The sequence below is a fragment of the Hemibagrus wyckioides genome, linkage group LG28 (assembly GCF_019097595.1).
Source record: "Hemibagrus wyckioides isolate EC202008001 linkage group LG28, SWU_Hwy_1.0, whole genome shotgun sequence".
In the NCBI taxonomy this organism is placed as follows: Eukaryota; Metazoa; Chordata; class Actinopteri; order Siluriformes; family Bagridae; genus Hemibagrus; species Hemibagrus wyckioides.
In genome coordinates, this window is record NC_080737.1 from 14,110,702 (window position 1) to 14,118,181 (window position 7,480).

The 7,480-nt window shown below is 39.8% G+C and overlaps 1 protein-coding gene across 2 annotated transcripts in view; it reads right to left on the reverse strand.

The window, feature by feature from the left end:
- Nucleotides 1–6,071, reverse strand: part of srrm3 (serine/arginine repetitive matrix 3) — an 80,895-nt gene extending 74,824 nt beyond the window's left edge. For both annotated transcript variants that reach the window (XM_058383936.1, XM_058383935.1), the window contains exon 1: nt 5,913–6,071. The gene's annotated coding sequence lies outside the window, so the exon portion shown is untranslated. The remainder of the gene's footprint in view (nt 1–5,912) is intronic.
- Nucleotides 6,072–7,480: the final 1,409 nt, after the last annotated feature.

The window sequence follows — 7,480 nt, forward strand, 5'->3', positions numbered from 1 at the left end:
TTTTGTACCCTTAAATTCTAGTATTTATTTTTTTTTATATTTCTATTTTATTTTATTTTATTATTTATTACCTTATTACCAATGCTTCTGCATATTGCTGGAAGTTGTACATTTCCCATTGGGATGAATAAAGTATCTATCTATCTATCTATCTATCTATCTATCTATCTATCTATCTATCTATCTATCTATCTATCTATCCATCTATCTATCTATCTATCTATCTATCTATCTATCTATCTATCTATCTATCTATCTATCTATCTGTCTGTCTGTCTGTCTGTCTCTGTCTATCTATCTATCTATCTATCTATCTATCTATCTATCTATCTATCTATCTAGAGTTTAGATGAAGACATTTGTCATTTGTTCATTTGTCATTTGTTTATCATTTGTTTGTCATTTGTTCATTAGTCATTTGTTTAAAAATAAATCACTATAATAAGCAATATATTATTTGATTGGATTTAATTCCTTTATTTATTTTATTAAAGTCTTGGAGTACGTTTCTTCCGAACATCCTGCACTTCAAGCAGGTGCATCATTTTTAATGTGACTGTTCAAATGAAGGTATGCCACAGAAACACACACACACACACACACAGATAGGATAAGAAAAGCCATGCTCAGGCTGTATGTCACACACATCAAAGACAAACAGCTAATCCAAAGCCTCCCTCTCTCATCGACCTGCATTAAAATATTAGATACTGTATTAATGAAGGGGATTAATGCTGGAGTGTGTTGTTTTTGTGTGTGTGTGTGTGTGTGTATGAGCTGCATGTTAAGTATGGATGCACGCTGATAAGACTGCAGAGGCGTGTTAATTTGGCCACCAGCACATTCTGACAAGGACGTGGCTCACTCAGTGTGTGTGTGTGTGTGTGTGTCTGTGTGTGTGTGTGTGTGTGTGTGTGTGTGAGCGATATTCAGTGATGCTCAGTGCAGCAGAAAGCAGTGATACACTCTGACAGCAACTCTTACAGTAGCGCCCATTCCTGCACCGCATACCTACAGTACAGATCAATCCTACCACCGAGTCGCCCCTCGATCTCTTTCTCTCTCTCTCTCTCTCTCTCTCCTCAATCTCTCCCTCTTCATTTCCCTTCTGTCAATCACACGCTTGCGGCAAAAAAAAAACATTTCACATTGATTTTAATTGCACGTGTATCAAATGCAAGAATCGATGTCTGCTACATCGTTCGCATGAATTTGATCGCTGCACTGCGTTCAGATCAGAAGGATGCTCCGTAAGCAGGCAGCAGTGTTTATGCAGCATTTTTTCAGCCAGTTGCCAGCTGTCATTCTGGGTGTAGACAATCCCATAATTCTGTAGCTCTCCTATGGAATATGTTGCTATGGATGGATATTTTTTTGTGGGTTGGTACCAAAATTGTTTTATTTCGAAACCAAAAAGCTGATATGAGCCGACTGGAAGGATATGCTAAGTCAAATAAACACTCTTTCTAACTATAGTGAGCAGAAAAGCACCTCAGGATGGACATGTTGACCCTTTAGGTGGATCAGCAGTAGACTACAGATCCAGGAACCGGAGGCTACAGTAGACACCAAAAAATGAACAGATTGGAAAAATGTTGCTCCAACATTTCTTGACATGATTTTCTGTGTTGTGTTGCAGCCACTTGATCGGCTAATTCGACAACTGCACAAATGAGCAGGTGGACGTGTTCCCCCATTAAAATGTATTCACGATTTTTGGAGCTTTAGCGTCAAAATTTGAGCAGTTTGTCTAGATATTCTGTCTACAATATCCACTGGGTTTCATGAAACATTCAACAATCATGGCTTAGCTAATCTTTGTGCTTGTGTTCGTTTAGTTAAACGTTCTTCAGGGGTTAAAATGCTCGGTAATACAACCTTGCGATTTACTTGCTATCCAGCTAGCTATGTAGCTATGTGTTTAGCAAATGAAAAAGAGCCCCTGTAAAAAATAAACTTAGCAGAAAACATTAAATAAACCAATGTAATGTAGGCAGTGAGCTAAAATGGTGATACATGATAATGTGGATAATTGAATGCACCCATGATGGCTATTGCTTTTGAGTTTAAGTACTGCCCTTTTGAAGAATGTAACCTACTAGAGAATGTGAGAGAGAGAGAGAGAGAGAGAGAGAGAAAGAGAGAGGCTGCCAGTGGGTGTCAATTTTTCTGTTTAGTGTTTAAACACACATTCAGATGAACTGTTTAAAGAATAGACATATGCTAGAACACCAGGGTTTCCCTGATGGTCATTTTTTATTGTCTGTTTATTTGTACTGCTGCGGAACAAACACAGACATACAAAGAGAGAGAGAGGGGGAGAGAGAGAGAGAGAGAGAGAGAGAGAGAGAGAGAGATGTGGAATATCCCCCAGCGGTGATGTGTGTCCTTCAGAGAGCTGAGGGGATCAGAGAACTAGGGCAGGGGGGAGCAGGAGAAAGAGAAGGGCTTATTTGATGAAATGTAGGCTCTGAGAGGAGACAAAAAGGGAGAGGAAAAGGGAGGGGGGTAAAATAACAAGGGGAAAGGTGAACAAAAACAACAGCCACTCTGTTACAGTGTCTATTGTGAAAAGTGCAGTCGGAATTAACAAGCTCCACCTACATTTCAAATCACACACACACACAGACACGCACACATACACACACACAGACACGCACATATACACACACACACACAGACACGCACATATACACACACACACACAGACACGCACACATACACACACACACACAGACACGCACATATACACACACAGACACGCACACATACACACACACACAAGCCAGCGTGACTTTAAGGCCTCAGACATAAACACTGGCTTGGTGTCACTGAGAATGTGTATGCAGTCTCTCTCTCTCTCTCTCTCTCTGTCTATCTATCTACCTACCTATCTCTCTCTCTCTCTCTCTCTCAGACAGACAGACACACATTAATTTTTATGTGGTGCAGCACACTCAGAGACTTGAGAAGGAATTTAGTGTGTGTGTCTGTATGTGTGAGTGAGTGTCTATTTTCCAGCAGCCAATGAAACTCAAACTGGAGTGTTTACTTTGCATCCCATATACACTTGTTTACTTCCACCAGATCAGGCATCCATTAGTGGAAAAGGCAACAAAAATTTTTGTTTTATATTACCTAATTTGGTTGCATGTATTTAATTATACATATCAAGCCTATCAATACATACACACATATATGCCTATATGCACAATGGGATGCGATACTAATCATCAGGGACCAAGCCTCAACATAAGATAATACAGGAACTCGTACAAAAGTGCAAATAGTGTTTATGTCACACACTGTAGGTATTACACAACCATCCAGTCAGCATCAGGATCAAAACTGTGCACAGTTAAGCTATTTCATTAAATGTAGACAATATAAGTAAAGCCAGTAAACACGAGTGCGAACATCCGGACCATATGTGACCTGTTTCTGTAATCCATCAGTTATTCTTCAAACGCTTTAAATGAACAAACACAGAGATTCTGGACACAATGGCTCATGTTTACATTGGCTAGTGATCGCCAACCCAGCGATTGCTTCAGGCTCCTGCACAAACAGGACCTCCAGGCAATTCCCCATCAAGCTGTGAACTTCACTGGCGTGGGCTTTGGTGACAGACAGGACGCTTCACCAACACTGACCTAGAACCTTATACAAACAATAACATATGACCCGGTGACTGTAGTGCAGGCTGGAAGGCACATCACAGCTTTATATTCATGTGCTTGTTGTTTTCTCATTTCTATAGGAACAAATCCTAACACTTGTGTTAACGGCTAAAACAATTGATTTGGAGAAGGAATCTTCAGAGCCAGAGCTTTGTACCAGACATTCGAAACAATACAAACTACAAACTATAACATATAATTGATTCACACATGCTCCACAGCATTAAATATACCTATAAATGGATTTAAAATGGAAATGTGGAAATTTGCTTTCTGGACTTTAGGGTGTTAATGCCATGACACAGCCCTGTTGTTGATTCGTTTTCTAGGACCCTATGCGTCATTGTGTGGTTTTTTTCCCCTTACTTATCACTCCCTTTTGTAGATACAGTGTTGATAAAATCAGCCATCATCATGAAGTTGGCAATTTCCTTTCTAATAATTTATACATTTTTTTCTCTTAAGTGACATTAAAAGGAATTTTATCATGCTCGCAAACAACAGCTTCTTAGCATGTGTTCAATTTAAAGTTTTCTATTTGTACCTACATGAACTAAAACCTGCTGTTATGGGCTCTAAAAAAGAGATCTCAGTAAATCTACAGTGAGATATTTAGCCAAAGTAACATGTTTTATGTTGTTTTCCCTCCTGGATGTTGTTGGTAAGAGACCTCTAGGAAATCTGCCCATGGCTTGTATAAACCAATGCATGAAAGATTAGATAAACTGTGTTTTATACAGTGAGAACGGCACACTCCTTTTCAAACTGACAGTATTAAGTGACGTCCGTTCATCAAAACCACTCCAAAAAAGAGCCGACATGACATGGCTACATCATAGTCAGTAAAGTAATAAAAGTAATAAAGAGGAATAACCACTATACATACCTTACTAACGCTATTTCAGGTATGATATGATACCAACCTGGAATCATTTCCTATAAACCACTGATCACGAAACAACAGATCGGTGTTTATCTATCGAGCTCAGAAATGTATGCACTATATGGCATATAAAGTATGTGGACGCCTGACCGTTATACCACGTGCATCTTCCACAAACATATATAATTGTCTCAAAAGTCTATGTAGGTTTAAATCCCTTCACTGGAAGTCCAAACCTGTTCGAGCGTGACGATGCTCTTGTGCACAAAGCATCCATGAAGATGTAACTAATAGATGTGGTAGCTTAGTGGTTAAGATGTTGGGCTACAGATCGAAAGGTTGTGAGTTTGAATCCCAAAGCCACCAAGCTTCCCCTGGTGGGACCTTAACTCCCAATTGCTCAATAGTATACAAGGTGATAAAATGTAAGTCACTTGTCTGCCAAATACCAGAAACGTAAATGCAATGAAGACATGAGATGCATCCCAAAACACATGCTTATGAACACAGTGTAAGTGCATAGAATGTAATTTGAGATGCAGCTATGGCTGACCAAGGGTTGAGTAGAAAAGCTTAAGTCTGCTGCACAGAGCCCCAATATCAACCCCAATGAACACCTTTGGACTGGACTGGAACTCTGACTGCTCCTCAGTCTCCTCACCCAACATCAGTACCGAATCCTACTAATGCTCCAAGCGGCTGAAAGACAAATCCCCACAGAAGCACTCTATTGGAAAACCTTCCCAGAAAAGAACAGCAGAGCTTATAAGAATGTGTGTTTACATACTTCTGGCCATCTATCATCATTTTCCTGGTGTTTAGTTTGTGTCTTGCATCAGGGAAAGTGAATTGTTTTTTAAACGATTTGCAAAGTTGTGTAAACATACGTCCATTTTAAAGGCACACAACAGTGTCGTCCCGTGATGATACTAAAGCCAGCGACGAGGCACGAGTACTTTATTTCTGAGAGTATTCTTGTTCGGAAGTGAAGTAGATCTGAACACTTGGGGCAGGTTTAACACAACGCCTGCACAAATGAGCGCAAAACGCGGAGCAAAACACGAGCATCTGCTGCAGGCGGAACTGTCCTTTTAACACCCCGAGCAGGAGCATTAATCCCCGTCCTGCTGCTCTGCGACACACTAACCCCCCCCCCCCCCCCCACACACACACACACACTCAGAGGACATCCAGAGCAGAAACAAAGCCTTTACCGAGGCGATTTGTCTACATTTCATCGACGACTCATTTAGTTACAAAAAATCTATGGCTTTCATAACATAGCAACCGTCGACGCGATCACTAAGCGAGTTTAAAAATATATATAAAAATCCATAGATTGGTCTTACCCGCCCAAGCCTCGAGCCTCGTGAAGGGGTTTCTGTTTAAACCCGGTCTCTCTCGGTGTTTTGTGTAGTTTCGGTCGCTGTGTAAGGATCAGGCTTCTCGCTGGCACTCTGGCCTGGGTGCTGAATGCTGAAGTGCTGGACAGCGGCAGTAAAGCGGCTCCAGTCTCAAACGCTCCGCTGTTGTCTCGGGCGGATTGAGTGCTGCTCTCTAACGGCGTGGAGGTGAACGGTTGCTGCGTAGTTTTCTTGGTCTAACGCTTGCTATTATTTCGTACATAATGCATACAAATTATTTTAATTCTTTTATATATATATATATATATATATATATATATATATATATACAAAGAGTTGATACAAACCCAAACCCGTTTATAATCGTTAATAGTAATAAAACCAACATTAAAAATAAATTAAAAAATAAATAAATAAATGTTAATTCTTTAAGCAACCACACTGCACATCAAATTACATTAAATGTACTAAGATATATGTATTTTAAGCACGGACAGGTAAAGTGAATAACACTGATGATCTCCTCATCATGGCACCTGTTAGTGGGTGGGATATATTAGGCAGCAAGGGAACATTTTGTCCTCAAAGTTGATATTAGAAGCAGGACAAATGGGCAAGCGTAAGGATTTGAACGAGTTTGACGAAGGTCCAAATTGTGATGGCTAGATGACTGGATCAGAGCGTCTCCAAAACTGCAGCTCTTGTGGGGTGTTCCCGGTCTGTAGTGGTCAGTATCTATCAAAAGTGGTCCAAGGAAGGAACAGTGGTGAACCGGTGACAGGGTCATGGACGGTCAAGGCTCATTGATGCACGTGGGGAGTAAAGGCTGGTCCGTGTGATCCGATCCAACAGACGAGCTACTGTTGCTCAAATTGCTGAAGAAGTTAATGCTGGTTCTTATAGAAAGGTGTCAGAATACACAGTGCATGACGGGTCAGGGCTGTTTTGGCAGCAAAAAGGGTACCAACACAATATTAGGCAGGAGGCCATAATGTTATGCCTGGTCAGTATATATTTTTTTATGTATATTAAATATAAGGGAAAAGAATGTTTTGGAAAACAATATATTGTCAGCTGTGCATATACAGTATGAATCATTTGTCTGTACATTTTTGTAGTATTTGTTGTTGTTTTTTTAACTTGAAAATGTAAATGTTGCGATTGCACAAGTATAAACCCTTACAGTTCTTTAGAAAGAGTCATGGTTACAATGTCAGTTCTTCAGCTTGCTAATGAGGAATTGAATATCATTAGTATATAGTCAGTAGCTGAGTTCATGACTCTGGGTGTAATAATTCATCAATAAAAATGTAATGGTACACCTTTTCTTTGTATGATTGATATTAAAATAATAAAGGGGCATGTTTTCTTACATGGAAAAGTGTGTGTTGGGGGGAAAAAAACAGGCCTTGTCTAGGAGTATATGTATGATATGTAGATATGATATATTTACTGTGGTGTATTCAATATTCTGATTTACGTTTATTATCGATACACACTTCAGTGTTTCATAGAATAGGTTTGTGTTCTTACTTTCCCTTTCAGATGCTTTA